At 36.2% G+C, this 16077-nt stretch overlaps 1 protein-coding gene across 4 annotated transcripts in view; it reads right to left on the bottom strand.

Moving 5' to 3' along the window:
- The window catches only part of LOC106875505 (D-amino-acid oxidase), a 154274-nt gene that overhangs the window by 25261 nt on the left and 112936 nt on the right, over positions 1-16077 (bottom strand). The gene's annotated exons all lie outside the window — the stretch shown is intronic.

The raw sequence follows: 16077 nt of genomic DNA, 5'->3' as shown, positions 1-16077 counted from the left end.
GGAGTACTCCTGCAACAACGACTCCCTTTCGGAATCAAGTCAGCACATGGTTACTTTCAGGAGATCATGGAAAACCTGACCCATGATCTACCTGGAGTGGACGTCTTCCAGGATGACATGCTCATCAGTGGGAAAGATGCAAGCAGTCACCTAAACAACCTAAAGTGTCTGCTCACACGTCTAAGCGACAATGGACTCAGATATTGCCGTGAAAAGTGCCAGTTTGCACTACCCAGTGTAGAATACCTTGGACACATTTTGTTGGCTGGGTCAGTTCCTGAGGAAATGTCAGTTTTTGATCACTTGAAAAATGTACTTTCATCGAGTCAAGTTCTGATACACTTTGATCCAAACAAAATTTTGGGACTGACTTGCGACGCATCAAACGTTGGTATTGGAGCAGTCCTGTTTCACGGCTATCCTGATGGAAGCGAGCGCCGAATATCCAATATGTCCAAGACTCTCACTTCTGCACAGCGTAACTACAGCCAAATTTAAAAGGAAGCCCTGGCTATCATATTTAGCTTGCAGACGTTTTACCAGTATTTGTACGGTCGTAAATTCGTACTCGTGACTGACCACAAGCCACTGACATCACTATTCAGTCCGAGGAAAGGGACGCCACTTCTCGCTGCTAACAGACTAGCACGGTGGGCCCTGTGGCTGAACCAGTTTGACTACACCATTGAATATTGGAAATCAGCAGATCATGGCAATGCAGATGCCCTCAGTCGCTTACCATTCGGTGATGACAATGACTTTTCTCTGCGAGTCCCCCTGGGGTTGTCTTCTTCGTAACTACTACTACTATTACTGCCGTTATTGCTACTCCCATTCATCCTATTATTCCTACCACTACCACCGTCACCACCACCACCACCATCGCTGTTGTTACCACCCCATCTAGTGTTTTCTGTTTTAGGTCTACTGACTCCCTGTCCAAGAACTCTGTTGCATTCAACTTTATTCTCCCTCTTGACCCCCATGGCCTTACCTTTGTCTGTGTTCTTGTGCCTATGGTTATCTGTGTCTGTGTGTCCGTTCTCCCTGTTATTGTTGTTGTTATATATATATATAAGATCCAAAGATTGAGGTGTAGGAAGAAATTTAGTTTTAAGCAATCCGTAGTAAATATAAAAAACAACTTTCAGGGGCAATAGTTGTTATATGGACTGTTAGATTGTTGTTCGTCTGAGGTCCTGTGTTTCAAGGTAGTTCATCTGAGGTCCTTGTTTCATTGTTGTTTTGAATGACTGTTGCAGTTAAATGCTATTGATATATATGGCGAGGACATGATTCTTGTTTATTAATAGCGAACATTCGGTGAGTGCGTTCTTTGTTTGTAATTGGTAAATAAATGTAATAAGTAAATTGTACAACTCGTCTTTTCTCTGCGAGTCCCCCGAGAGGAATACAACAATAGTGGTTTATTGAGATGGAACGTTGTGGATTTTTTGTATCGAACTGAAAAGAGTGCATCATCATTATCATCATCGTCTAACGTCCGCTTTCCATGCTAGCATGGGTTGGAGATTTGGCTGAGGACTGGTGAACCAGATGGCTACGCCAGCCTCCAGTCTGATTTGGCAGAGTTTCTACAGCTGGATGCCTTTCCTAACCTCAACTACTCCGAGAGTGTAGTGGGTGCTTTTACGTGCTACCAGCACGAAGGCCAGTCAGGCGGTAGTGGCAACGGCCACGCTCAAAATGGTGTATTTTATGTGCTACCTTCACAGGAGCCAGTCTGGCAGCACTGGCAACGACCTTGCTCGAATGTCTTTTCACGTGCCAGGAAGGCGACGCTGGTAACGATTACGCTAAAATGGTGCTATGGCATTCATCAAGGTCCCGTCTGACAGATATCAGTACATCTGTCAGATTGATGATTGCCATGAAGCAGGAAAGTATACTAGTCCTTATATATTTAATACACAATATTTTATATATTCAATAAGACATTCAATACTTCATTTCATTTTACTATTTATATTATATATTCCATATTCTATATCCCACATTAATTTTATAAGAATATAAATAAAACATAAAAAACAGAGTTGGAACTCTTTTAAATAATATATATATATATATGCATGTATGTATATATATATATGTAAATGTATGTATATATACATATATATATGTGTATGTATATATATATACATGACTGGCCTTCGTAGGATTTTCGAGCGAGATCGTTGCTAGTGCCCCTGGACTGGCTCTTGTGCAGGTGGCACATAAAATACACCATCTTGAGCGTGGCTGTTGCCAGTACTGCCTGACTGGCCTTCGTGCGGGTGACACGTAAAAGTACCCACTACACTCTCTGAGTGGTTGGCGTTAAGAAGGGCATCCAACCGTAGAAACTCTGCCAAATCAGATTGGAGCCTGGTGTAGCCATCTGGTTTCACCAGTCCTCAGTCAAATCGTCCAACCCATGCTAGCATGGAAAGCGGACGTTAAACGACAATGATGATGATGATGATGACACACACATATATGTATATATATATGTTTATATATATTAGAAAAAATAAGGTACTCAGAGATCTGGATGGTTGTACATTTACAGATTTTTATTAATATGTCACATGTTTTTATAAATCATATATTAGCGCTTGGATCTACCCTAGTAGATTCTTCAGATCTGAATAATCTACTAGAGTAGATTCAAGTGCTAATATATGATTTATAAAGCATGTGACATATTAATAAAAATCTGTAAATGTACAATCATCCAGATCTCTGAGTACCTAATTTTTTCTAATATATAATACCTGTACATCACCTCCAAACTTTCTAATATGTATATATATATATATATATATATATACTCATACATATGCATACCTATTTATGTATGAGTGCGTGAATGTGTGTGCGTGTGCTTGTGTTTGTTCACAGTTTTTAGTTCGATGAAATCATTTTACTGCATGGAACATATATGCCTGTTTGTGTGTAAATATGTTAGTGTGTGTTAATGTGTGTGTGTGTGTGTGTGTGTGTGTGTAACTGTGATAGATATAATTTTGATAAACATTTAATTTAATTTTCATTTGAATACTGTTGACTTCAGCGCGCACTACAGTTTGCCTGCAGTTAAGCCACCTCTGACTGTCACTCGCTGCCACTCCATTTGTCGTTTTACTCTTCTTTCCCTAGCGTCGTCCACCTACATTAACATCTCTCACTGCCACACACTCCCACATTGTCTGTTGTTCTACTCTTCTTTCCCTACAGCATACAACGTTTTATTGTTGTTTCTACATCTGTCTTAATCTTTTGTTTTTCTATAAATTTGAACTATATATTATATGCTCACATGGTTACCCCAATTTAATCCTGACTGAACTTCCTACTCTCTTAGACTTGCATATCTTAACCACTTCCTGACCTTTCAGCACCTCTTCTCATCCATATACCAGCACTCCACCCAGATTTCCACTGGACCTTCATACTCTTTTGGACGCTACCTTCACAGATCTCATTGGCTATTTTCGTTGATGTAAATTACTCTAATCTACCACGACTTTTGAACTTTCTGAATTTTTAACTCTGTACATTAATACTTTGCCATTCTCTCCCCTTTTAAACATTTTTCTTCTTTTTTCTCTTTTTCCCTTTTTTTCATCCTTTTTCCAGCATGCCTAATTATAAATCCTTCTCCCTCCACCTATTTTTTAATCATTCACTATGTTGGACAGCTGAACTCTACACATTTTTTTTCATTCTCTCTCTATTTATTCCTTTTATTCCCCTCTGTTGAAGAGTGTAAGCTCGAAATGTAAAAAAACTTTCTCATTTATCCTGGGCGTCAAACTAATACACTTTTGTTGTTTTTACACCTGACATCGTGTTTTGTTTATCTATAAATTTGAACTATATGCACACACACACACACACACATTGTTGTATTTTGGGATGGTCTTTCTTTTTTTTTTTTTTGCCAAATAAACACACGCACGATATATTTTTCTTCACTCGTTTATTATTGTTCTTATCTTATTTTAACTCATTTCCATTGTCCAGAAATCTTTCGTCACACATCTGTGATTACTTGAGTGACACTTTTTGTTTTTGTGTGTGTTCTTCCTCCACTTATTCCATTCTGTTCTTCTAAGGTATGTATCCTTATGTGTGCATATGTTTGTGTCCTTGTTTGTGTGTGTGTGTGTGTATTTGTGTGTGTGCATGTGCATGTGTGTGTGTATACTTGTGTCAGTCTCATAGATTTTAGCAGCAGTGTGGCCTTCACCTCAGCAGCCTTATCCTCTCTTCATACATATGCATATATATATATATATATATATATATATATATATACAGGTGTTGGACAAAATAATGGAAACACCTAGCATCATAACATCATAATTTTGAAATATTTATAAAACTGTCAAAAGTTTGTTTATTTTTATGTTTTTTGATTTATTATTAGTGTTGCTTAATATGTTTTGCTAAAATTGCTGTTTCTTTTCAGATATCATTAGAAAAAGGTAATTAAAATTCATTAAAATGACAAATCTATTGGACTTTCAAAGAGGTCAAATTGTTGGTGCTTGTATGACAGGAGCTAGTGTAACATAAACAGCTGAAATGTTTGGTGTAAGAGGTAAGAGCTCTCTGAACTTTGCCCAGGCTATTCTTATTCTAGCAGCTACACTTTCAGTGCACCCTCTCACGCTACTGACTTGGTCACCTAGGTAACGGAAGCTATCAACTACTTCTAAATATATATAAGTATATATTGGTATATATTATATCTGCATATATATATTATACATATATGTTACACACACACACACACACACACACACACACACATTTAGTTTTGGAGAACAATAGGTAGCAGAAATGAAAAGTCATGTTTCTTTGTATGCTCCCTCTCCCCACTCTGTATGACAAGTACCTCCTCTACAGCAAGACACATGTTCCTGTTCCTCTTTCCTATTTTAGCCTTTCTACACCTGGCATAAAGCCCTTCTCTCAATACTGCATTTCCTTACTATAAATGACTCTTGCCTTGCAAGTTAGTTGGTGACATCACTAATGCCTATGCCACAGAAAATCTACCCAGTGCACTCTGTAAAGTGGTTGGTGTTAGGAAGGGCATCCAGCTGTAGAAACCATGCTAAAGCAAGTACTGGAGAGTAAGGAATTCATGTAAGAGTAAGGAATTCATGTACATTCAGATGAAGAAAAACCTTCCCAGACAAAATGAGTGAAACACACTTTGCTGTTTTCACACTAGGATACACACTTTTCTTGCTCTCAGACAATAGGATACATATTTATGCATCAATATATTTCATCAGCTACAGGTGCTGAATCTTCTCATAACCCTGCCATTATTGTTTCTCTTCTGTTACTCCGCCTAACAGTGTCTCTCCTATATATCTGTCTTCTTCCACACTGTCACCCCAATCACTCTGTTTCCCCATCACATTTTCACTTCTTTCTCCCTTTTACTTTTCTGTGATCACACTTGCTTCTACCCATTCTATTTGTCACATTGCCCTGAACAAACAGAGACAATGTAGTCATGAAGACTCTTTTGTCATGCTGGATCAAAGGCAACCTCACTAGTGCTGGTGTTATGATAAAAAGCACCCAATTATATTCTGTAAAGCAGTTGGCAATGAGAAGGACATCCAGGTACAGAAACCCAGTCAAAAATAAAATGTATGAATGAAATGTGGTTCTCTAATGCATTGAGGAGGCCAGTAACTCTGAATAACAACTATTTGGATCATAGTGACATGTCCTACTTATTCTAACATGGAATGGAAAAGTGGATGTAAAATGAGGTTGATGAGGTGTGCTCAAGCAACCATATATATATATATATATATATACTGAAAAAAAGGAAGCAGTCAGAATTTTAGATAATTCTTTATTAGCACTTTTATTCATTTAACTGAACTCTTTGAGATAAAAATTAAAACCAAAATGATAAAAACAGAACATTTCCTTGTTTTATGTGAATTGGATGTTTTTGCTTTGTTTAGAAGAGGAGAAATTATTGACCCAAAAATCCGTCAAATCTGACTTAATACATCAAATCCAACTTAATGAACTCAAAGGCTTCCTAACAAAACAGAAATACCCTTTAGAATTAATAAACGATGGAATTAAAAAAGGGATGAAGTTGAACATCACACAACTAAGGACACCGAAAGAAAAAAATTAATGAACACACAATTCCCTTTATCAATACACACAATCCTGGAGCAACTGACATTTTTCACACCATAAAATCAAACCTACCAATACTTCTACAAAGCTCCAAAATCAAAAACCTGATTGATGAAAACCTCTAACCAAACAGTAGATGTCAACCAAAAAATCTCAAAAAGCATCTCACAAGGGCAAAATTCACATCAGAGAATGAATCAGAATTCTCCGTAAAAAAATATGGAGTTAGCAGGTGTGAAACATGCATCAACAACAACAGCTTCACATATTTAGAAAGTGGTGCCTACATAAAATGCAAGTGTGGATTCTTGTTCAAAGTAAATGTAGATATGAACTGCAAGGCACAGAATCTCATATACTGCATTACTTTTCCCAGCTGCAAGGAAAATTATATTAGTGAAACAAACAATTCCCTTTGCCAACATGCATGAATCCACAGACAACACATCTGACAAGAGAACTATGCAAGATTCCACTGAGCAAGCATCTAGAAATATGTACTGAAGGAAAGTTCAAAATCTTCCCCTTCTACAGATGTTCAAGAGATGACCCAAAGGCAATGGAGCTATACTTCATAAAAAAATTCTCTCCAAAATTAAATGTTTGAAAGAGAAGCAGAGGAACTGCATTGGAAAGAGAAACAGAGACAATATGAAACAAACTATGAACACTACATGGTTAGCTCACACAGATGCTGTGCCCAGCAAATACAACCGGGGAGAAATAATGCAGATGAATGTTTCAATGAATGCTGTATTTCTATTGCTATCTAACAATATTCACATACCATGTAAGGTGACATCAGTGTTTTGATGTCACCTTAGATGGTTTTGATGTCTGTGAAGAGAGCTTCTTCATGGTCATTTTATTTTTTATTAATGGTAATGATAATGGATGAAGAGAAAACATTTATATTACACTATTACTGTTGTTTCTGAATGTGGTTCCAATGTTAATAATGTAATGCTTATCTCTATTAATATCAACAAAATAAATGGTCGGATATATGTATAACATTGGGATTTTGACAACTAGTGTTCTTATAGACTCACAGTACTTACATATATCCAGAAAAATGCTAGAGCCACTTTACCACTGATTAGGAAGGATATCTAATGTAGCTACTTGGCAAAGTAATTTATGTAAAAATATCTCTTGAATTATTTTATCCAAGCAAGCAAGAAAAATAAATTCTACAAAATGATGAAAGATACTCAAAAATATATTTAAACAGGTCCTGCTTTGTTATGTAATTTATATCTTACAGAGTGGCTTCCAGCTAAATATATAATATGCATGTTATTGCACAACCCATCTATAATGTTTGATTAAATGTTACATAGAGAATAGATTGAATTATAAACATTACTGTAATCAAATTATTTTTTATATTCTGATTTTATTTTCCTAATTTATGAATGTTGTACTAATATTTAGTGTTTATTCATGCAAAACATAGAATTACACAGAATATGGGATTTGACTCTACAGGTGTTAAGGAATGTTCATTTTCATTGAACTTTGAACTCTTTTTATTTTCAAACTTTACAGTGATGACTACATCTACTTAAGAATCAAAAAAATTTTTCTTTTTCCTCTCTTTTCTTATCTTTCCCAACTTACTTCTTAAAACTTACATCTTGAAAGATCATCTAGCCATTACCTACCACTTTGAGAAAATGTTTATTTACAAATATATTGATAGGTACACAATGAGAAAGGAAAGAAGAGGAAGAGAAAAAAGAAAAAACTTTGTAATGAAATTTTGGTGGGTTGACCACATCAAATTGAAAAGAAACCTCTCTCTCTCTCTCTCTCTCTCTCTCTCTCTCTCTCTCTCTATCCTTCTTCCCATTTTAACTTTTCTTCCTTTTTCTTGATTGTCCTGCCACCCAAAATATTTTTTTCTTTTTCTTCTTTGTCTTGCTCCTTATCTTTCTCTCTTTCTCCCTTTAAAAAATCCAAAAAGTTTTTTCCTCTTTTAAACAAAGCAAAAAAACCCCCCAAAACATCCAGATTCACATAAAAGAACAAAGAAATGGTCTGTTTATATCATCTTGGTTTTAACTTTTGCCATGAAGAGTTCAGTTGAATGAACGAAAGTGATAATAAAAAATTACTCAAAATTCTGACTGCCTCCATTTTTTTCAAAATACAATATCTGTACACCACTTCAAACACTCTATACATATGTGTGTGTGTGTATATATATATATATATATATATATATATATATATATATATATATATATTGAAAAAAAAGTCTTCAGAATTTTGGAAAAAACTTCTTTCATTTGTTTTATACTTTCATTTTCAATATTAACGCTTTCGTTCGTCTTTCGAACTTGTCAAATATAATTCTGTGAAAATACAGAAATCTTGCTTATTTATATAAAACACGTTTTTTTTGGATTTTGTTTATAAGAGAAAAATGTTTTTGTTTTGTTTTTTGGGGGTGAGGCTTTGGAGACAATGGAAGATGGATAAGCAGATAGAGACAGACAAACAGACAGACAGACAGAAAGATAGATAGATAGATAGGTAGATTGATAGTCAGCCAGATAGAAAGATGGGTAGGGTAAAAGACAGAGAGAGGGGGGGGGGGCTATTCATTTTCCTATCCACCACTTTCATTGTATTGAAATGGTCTTTTTAAGGATTGTAAAAAAAAAAAAAAAAAAAAAAAATAAATAAATAAAGGTAAAAACCTGTTTACTACTTACACCATTGTTTTGAGATGGTTTCTAGGGATGGTAATACCCAGCTATGTACAGGATGGCATAGATTTCATCCAACACATTCCCCCCACTGTTGCAGAAGGTACTATACTGGCAAGTTTTGATGTCACTAATCTCTATACCAATATACCTCACACTTTAGGCCTAGAAGCAATCAAACACTGAGTAGAAAAACATAGAGAATGGATAAATGATCGCTTCAAGACTGACTTCATCACCAAGGCCACATGTCTAGTATTAGAGGAAAATACCTTTAAATTCGATAATAAAATATATCGACAGATAAAAGGGCACAGCTATGGGTACACAATTTGCGCCCTCATATGCAAACTTAGTTATGGGATACTTAGAAGAAAAGTTCTATGAGGAAGTAGAAAAAACTTTTGATCAGGAATACAAGAAATATATCATTAAAAAATGGAAACGCTTCCTTGATGATTGCTTCATTTTTTGGGAAAAATCGACTGATGATCTAAATGTATTTAACAATATACTAAATACACTTCACCCTTCCATCAAATTCACAACGGAATCCAGTTGCAATGAACTACCATTCCTGGATATCCACATAAAAATACAAAGCTGCACAGTCACAACAGACATATTTTACAAAAACCGATACACACCAATATTTAAACTTCTACTCTTGCCACCCATCACATCAAAAGAAACATCCCATACAGCATGGCTAGACGCATCTGTGCTATATAGTAAGTGACCCTAAAACACGTGAAACCAGACTCAACGAACTGAAAGGCTTCCTTACTATACAAAAATACCCCTTAGTCCTAATTAATGAAGGAATTAAAGAGGCAATGGAACACCAAAGGAAAAAGTTAATGAAAACACGATTCCATTCATTAACACACAGTCCTGGAACAACTAACATATTCCACGTCATAAAATCGAACTTGACTATACTCCTTCAAAGCCCCAAGATGAAAACTCTGATTGAAAAAAACACCTTACGGAATAACAGATGCCAACCAAAAAACCTTAAAAAACACCTTACAAGGGCAGGATTCAGATCAGAAACTAAACCAGAATTCATAGTAAAAGAATGTAGAGATAGGAGATGTGGAACGTGTAACAATACCACCAACTTCAAATACATAGAAAGTGGTTCCCACATAAAGTTCAAGAGCGGATCTATTTTTAAAATAAATGCAGATATGAACTGTAAAACACATAATCTCATATACTGCATTACCTGCCCAAACTGTAAAGAAAATTACATCGGCAAAACGAATAACTCCCTCTGCCAACATGCAAGAATTCACAGGTAACATATCCGGCAAGAAGAACTAAGAATGATTCCATTGAGTAAACAACTGTAAATATGCGGAGACGGAAAGTTCAAGATCTTTCCCTTTTACAAATGTACATGGGACGATCCACAATACTGAAAGGTAATGGAACTACACTTCATAAAAAGATTCTCTCCGAAGTTAAATGTTTGAAAGAGAAAAAAGAAAAGCAAAGAGTACATTTTGTATGTATGTATATGTATAAATGTGTAGGTATGATATGATATATATAGTTATTTTTACTAATTGATTTTTCAAATTAAAAATATCATATTTTCTATTTCTTATTCTCTATTTTTTCTTCTTTCTTTTTCTTTTCTTTTCTTCCTTTTCTTGCCATCTCTAGAAACCATCTCAAAACAATGGTGTAAGTAGTAAACAAGTCTTTACCTTTATATATATATATATATACATATATATATACATATATATATATTTTTTTTTGACAATCCTTAAAAAGACCATTTCAATACAATGAAAGTGGTGGATAGGAAAATGAATAGCCCTTCTCTCTTTTACCCTACTCATCTTTCTATCTGTCTGACTATCAATCTATCTATCTATCTATCTATCTATCTATCTATCTATTTATCTATCTATCTCTCTCTCTCTCTATATATATATATATTTCTTCTTTCTTTTTCTTTTCTTTTCTTCCTTTTCTTACCATCCCTAGAAACCATCTCAAAACAATGGTGTAAGTAGTAAACAAGTTTTTTTTTACCTTTATTTATTTATTTATTATTTTTTTTTACAATTCTTAAAAAGACCATTTCAATACAATGAAAGTGGTAGATAGGAAAATGAATAGCCCCTTTCTCTCTCTCTTTTACCCTACCCATCTTTCTATCTGTCTGACTATCAATCTATCTATCTGTCCGTCTGTCCTGTCTGTCTCTCTATCTGCTTATCCATCTTCCATTGTCTCCAAAGCCTCACCCCCAAAAAACAAAACAAAAACAATTTTCTCTTATAAACAAAATCCCCCCAAAAAGTGTTTTATATAAATAAGCAAGATTTCTGTATTTTCACAGAATTATATTTGACAAGTTCGAAAGACGAATGAACGAAAGCGTTAATATTGAAATGAAAGTATAAAACAAATGAAAGAAGTTTTTTCCAAAATTCTGAGGACTTTTTTTCAATATTTAATTCTGTACATCACACCTAATACTCTACACACACACATATATATATATATATACATACATACATACATACATACACACATATATATATATATATATATATATATTTATCCATCACCATTTAATGTCCATTCTCCATGGTGGCATGGGTAGGATGATTCCAGAGGAACTGGTTAGTCAGTGGACTGTTCCAAGCTCCACTGTCTGCTTTTCAATAGTTCCTATGACTGGATGCTCTTTCTAATGCCTACCACTTTACCAAATGTACAGGGTGCTTTTTACATGGCTCAGGCAACAGTTGAAATAATCAGATCTTGACTTGAAGGTGTCATCAAACCATGTTTTCAACTCCACATTACTGTTGAATGAAACACTTTGCAAACTTTTGGAAAGTTACTGAAAAAAGGTGATAATCTGAAGTCTCTATATCAGTGGATATGTAGAACGTCCCAGTAATGATCTTGAATAACATTTTTGGCCAAATTAGTGACATGGGGTGTGTAGTGGGAGGTGGTGGGGTGAGTGTTATTTTGTTGAAGAAGCACACTTTGTCACTGGTCTGGTCGTTTCAGCTGTATTACCTCATTGAGTTGGATAATTCATTAAACATAAAACTTTGCATTGATTGTGTGATTGTTTTCAAGCATTTCCCAATCAGTGTTTGTGTGCACAAGTAGCATAATGTCAAATGAGAAAATTGGCAGTGATAGAGTTGTGCTAGTGTTCAACTCTTTCATTTAAAGCATGTGGCACCCATGCATTAAATTTTTTGACTTTATCAATCATTGTGAGAGCATTCCATCAGCTGAGATAATTGTCTTTATCAATGTTATTGTGAGAACATTCCATCAGCTGAGCCAATTGTCTAGTGAACTGATGTGGATCCTCATGGATGAGCTGGTTCAATTGATTCTCATCAAACTGAACAGTCTGTGAGGTCAAATTTCCCTTCCTTGAAGTGTAACAACCATTTCTGTGAATTTCTTTCAATAAAAGCCAATTTCTCCATACACAACATGAATGTCTTGAATAGCTTTAGCAGCTTTGGAACCTTGATTGAAAGTGAAGAGAAACAAGTGTCAAAAATGCTCCTTTTTTTCTCTTTCGTGCTTCATTGTTATATGTCTGAAGAGAGCTAAAATTTGTTTGAATTTCAAAAACAATAGGCACAAGTTGTAGCAGAAGAAGAGAGTCACAAAAAAATCCCACCAAAGCGTAAAACACTATGATAATAGTTTTCATGTTAATTCAAATAAGATTAGAAAGAAATGAATGAATTTATCTGATAACCCAATATGATAGAGGGACAAGCACCAATGTCTTGTTACAGAGGAAATTGATGGCAACCCCAATTGGGAGAGGGAGGGAGGGAGGGGGAGAGAGAGAGAGAGAGAGAGAGAGAGAGAGAGAGAGAGAGGCTGGTGAAGTTGTGTTGGGTTGTACCCTTAAGTTAAAGGGAGGTGAAGTGGATTAGACAGGATGTTTGAATAGGTAATTTCACGAAAATGTGAAAGGAGAGTGGAAAATAGAAGGGAGGGAATTGCAGTGAGTGGTGAATATGGTTGGAGGGAAGGTGGGTGTGTTGAAAGATGCATTTATAAATAAGTATATAACTGCTGATGCTATTTCCATAGCCAGGCAAAATGCAAAAGAAGTATTTAGATGAGAATAAGACATTGTACTTGGCATTTGTAGATCTGGATAGATGAATGACTTGAGAAAGCAGTATGGGCCATGTACAAGGGTAAGGAGTTAGCCATGAGTACAGAGAAGAATTTAGTGTACAGGCAAGTGTTCACCAAACCTCAGTCCTCATCCCCCTCCTATTCATCATTGTCCTCCAGGCAACAACAGAGAAATTTAAGACTGGAAGCCCATGGGAACTATTATATGCTGATGATCTTGCCCTCATAGCAGAATCAGTAATAGAAAAGAAATTCCAGGTGTGGAAACAAAATCTGGAATGAAAGGGCCCTAAAGGTAACTTAGCAAAGACCAAGGTCCTAGTAAACAAGAAATTAGATGGGACTCTACCCACTTCAGGAAAATGGCCCTGCTTGAGATGTAGGAAAGGTGTAGGCAGGAATTCTATTTGGTGTACCAAGTGCAAGCTATGGAGGCACAAGAGGTGCTGTGGAATGGTAAGAAGGTTACCAGAGAAAGTAGCATTTATATGTGGAAGATGTATAGCCATGAAGACTACAGATACATGGGAAACTCTAGAAGTAGTGGATAATTTCTGCTACCTAATTAGCATGTATGGAAAGTGTAATTGTTAGAATGAGAATAGGATGGAGAAAGTTAAGAAAACTCTGTTGGCACACAAAAGTCTCTCTCTTTCCAAACGAAAGCAAGATTGTACGATAAATGTGTACGAACAATAATGCTGCATGGTAGCGAGATGTGGGCTCTGAATGCAGGGGGCATGTGAAAGCTAGAGAAGAATGAAGTTGGTATGTTCCACTGGATGTACAATATCACTGTACATGTGTAATAGAGCACTGGTATATTGAGGGGAAAATTTGACATAAAAGGAATTATATGAAATATGCAAGAGACTGCACTGTTTTGGTCACATGATGCAAATGGATGAGAACGGTTGCATAAGCAAATGCCAATCACTTCAAGTAAAAGGAGGTTGTGAAAGAGGGAGATCCAGGAAGACATGGAGACAAAGTATTGAAGGCTGATCTCAAAATGCTGAACCTTACAAAGGACTAAAGTATCTGGCACCTTGCCCTACTCAAGATGACCTACCCACCACAACAGAATCGTTATCTTAAAGCCATCTTGGTAAAGCATGCCCATGAGGGGCTCTGCCCTGTCAACCTTCTCCCACCCACACTTCAATCCCTAGCACCCATCATGTCCTCTATCATCGGAGAACAGAATGGGCACATACTATGCCCACTGGCTTTCTTAGTTACTTTTACCCCTCAGTTATCTTCCCCTATCCTCAGTTACCTTCCCTCATCCTCGGTTATCCCCCCCCCCATGTCTCCAAAGCCGGAGAGCTGCACCATGTTCAATGGCTGGATGCCCTTCCTTATGCCAACCACACCTAGAGTGTAATGGGTACTTTTTCATGCCACCAGCATGGGCGCTTTTATGTGCCACCAGCACGAGTGTCAGTTAAATGATACTGGCATTGGTCACAATTATGATTTCACTTGGTTCAAGCACAGCATATCGCTAAAGGTCTCAGTCACTTGTCATCATCTCCATGAAGCCCAACATTTGAAGATCATGCTTCACTACCTCATTCCATATCTTCCTGGGTCTTCCACAGGTTCCTTCCCCAGTTAGAGATTGGCATTTCTTTACACAGCTGTCATCACCCATACACATCACATGGCCATGCCCAGCACAGTCGTCTCTCTTGCACACCACATCTGATGCATCTTATGCCCAACTTTTCTCTCAAGACATTCACACTGTCATACATGCACATTGACATTGCACATCCAGCAAAGCATACTAGCTTCATTTCTTTCAAGGCTATGCAGTTGCAGCCCATGTTTCACTGTCATGTAACATGGCTGTTTGCACACAGGCATTGTACAATCTACCTTTTACTCTGATCATCTACCTCTGCTGCTGACTTGGTCACCTATATAATGGAAGCTATGAACTACTTCGAGATATCCCCATTGGCATTTGATGGAGTCTATTTTCTGAACATTTCTAGTGTTTATTGTACCTGTTAACCTACCTCTGACGTTGCTGCACCACTTGTGTGTCTATAGCTTGCACCAGGTACATCTTATGGAGTTTCTACCTACACCTTTTCCACATATCGAGCAGGGCTGTCTACCTGAAGAGATTTGTGATTTGTCCTCTTTCCTACTTACTAAAACTTTGGTTTTTGCTAGATTAACTCGAAGGCCCCTTAATTCTAGACCTTGCTTCCACACCTGAAATTTCTTCTCTAGTTCTGGTAGTGATTCAGCTATATGAACAAAGTCACACACGCACGCACACATGTATGTATGTACGTATGTAGTAAGTATGTATGTATGTATGTATCTGTGTATGTGTGTCTTTCTGCATATATCAGTGAAAGATATTGACAATAATGAGAAAACTGATAAACTGGAGCATTCAGATGAAAATACTGTGTGGCTTATTTCCAGTAAACACTTCTTTGTCAAAGTTGCTCTGAAAGAAGCAATGAACCAGTAAGAGGACTTATTAGAAACTCTGAAAGTAATGGCATTATTGTTTCCAGAATGCAAGATATTGTAAAAATAAGTTGTCTTCCACGAGGAATTCTCTAACTGCGGTTATTTTAAAATCTCTTGTAATACTCTCTGTTCACTTCAAAGAATTTATGGAAATATGTTTTCTTATGTTTAAATTCTTTAAATTCTTCCAATAATAAAAGGGGCTCTGTTATAACTTAGATATAAAATTCAATCACTGGAATTTAGATGAAACAATAATAACAAGTCATATGCCGCAAATTAGGGAATTTTTATATATTTTCATTGTTATACTTACACATGAACATGTAGATTGTGTCTGAGGAGGTCTTTTTCTTTACCTGAAAACTCTAAATTTTCCTGGCTATTATTTAAACACATGGTACTATAACAAGATGCAACAATGATTATTGGTACACATGTTCTATATAACCTGGGTAAAGAAACTGTAGGATTTTAACACTTTTGTTACCATATTTATGTTGAACAA

This window comes from Octopus bimaculoides, chromosome 10, assembly GCF_046866305.1.
Source record: "Octopus bimaculoides isolate indiv1 chromosome 10, ASM4686630v1, whole genome shotgun sequence".
NCBI classification, from domain to species: Eukaryota; Metazoa; Mollusca; class Cephalopoda; order Octopoda; family Octopodidae; genus Octopus; species Octopus bimaculoides.
The sequence above is the reverse complement of the archived record's forward strand: the minus strand, read 5'-3'. Positions and strand labels throughout refer to the sequence as shown.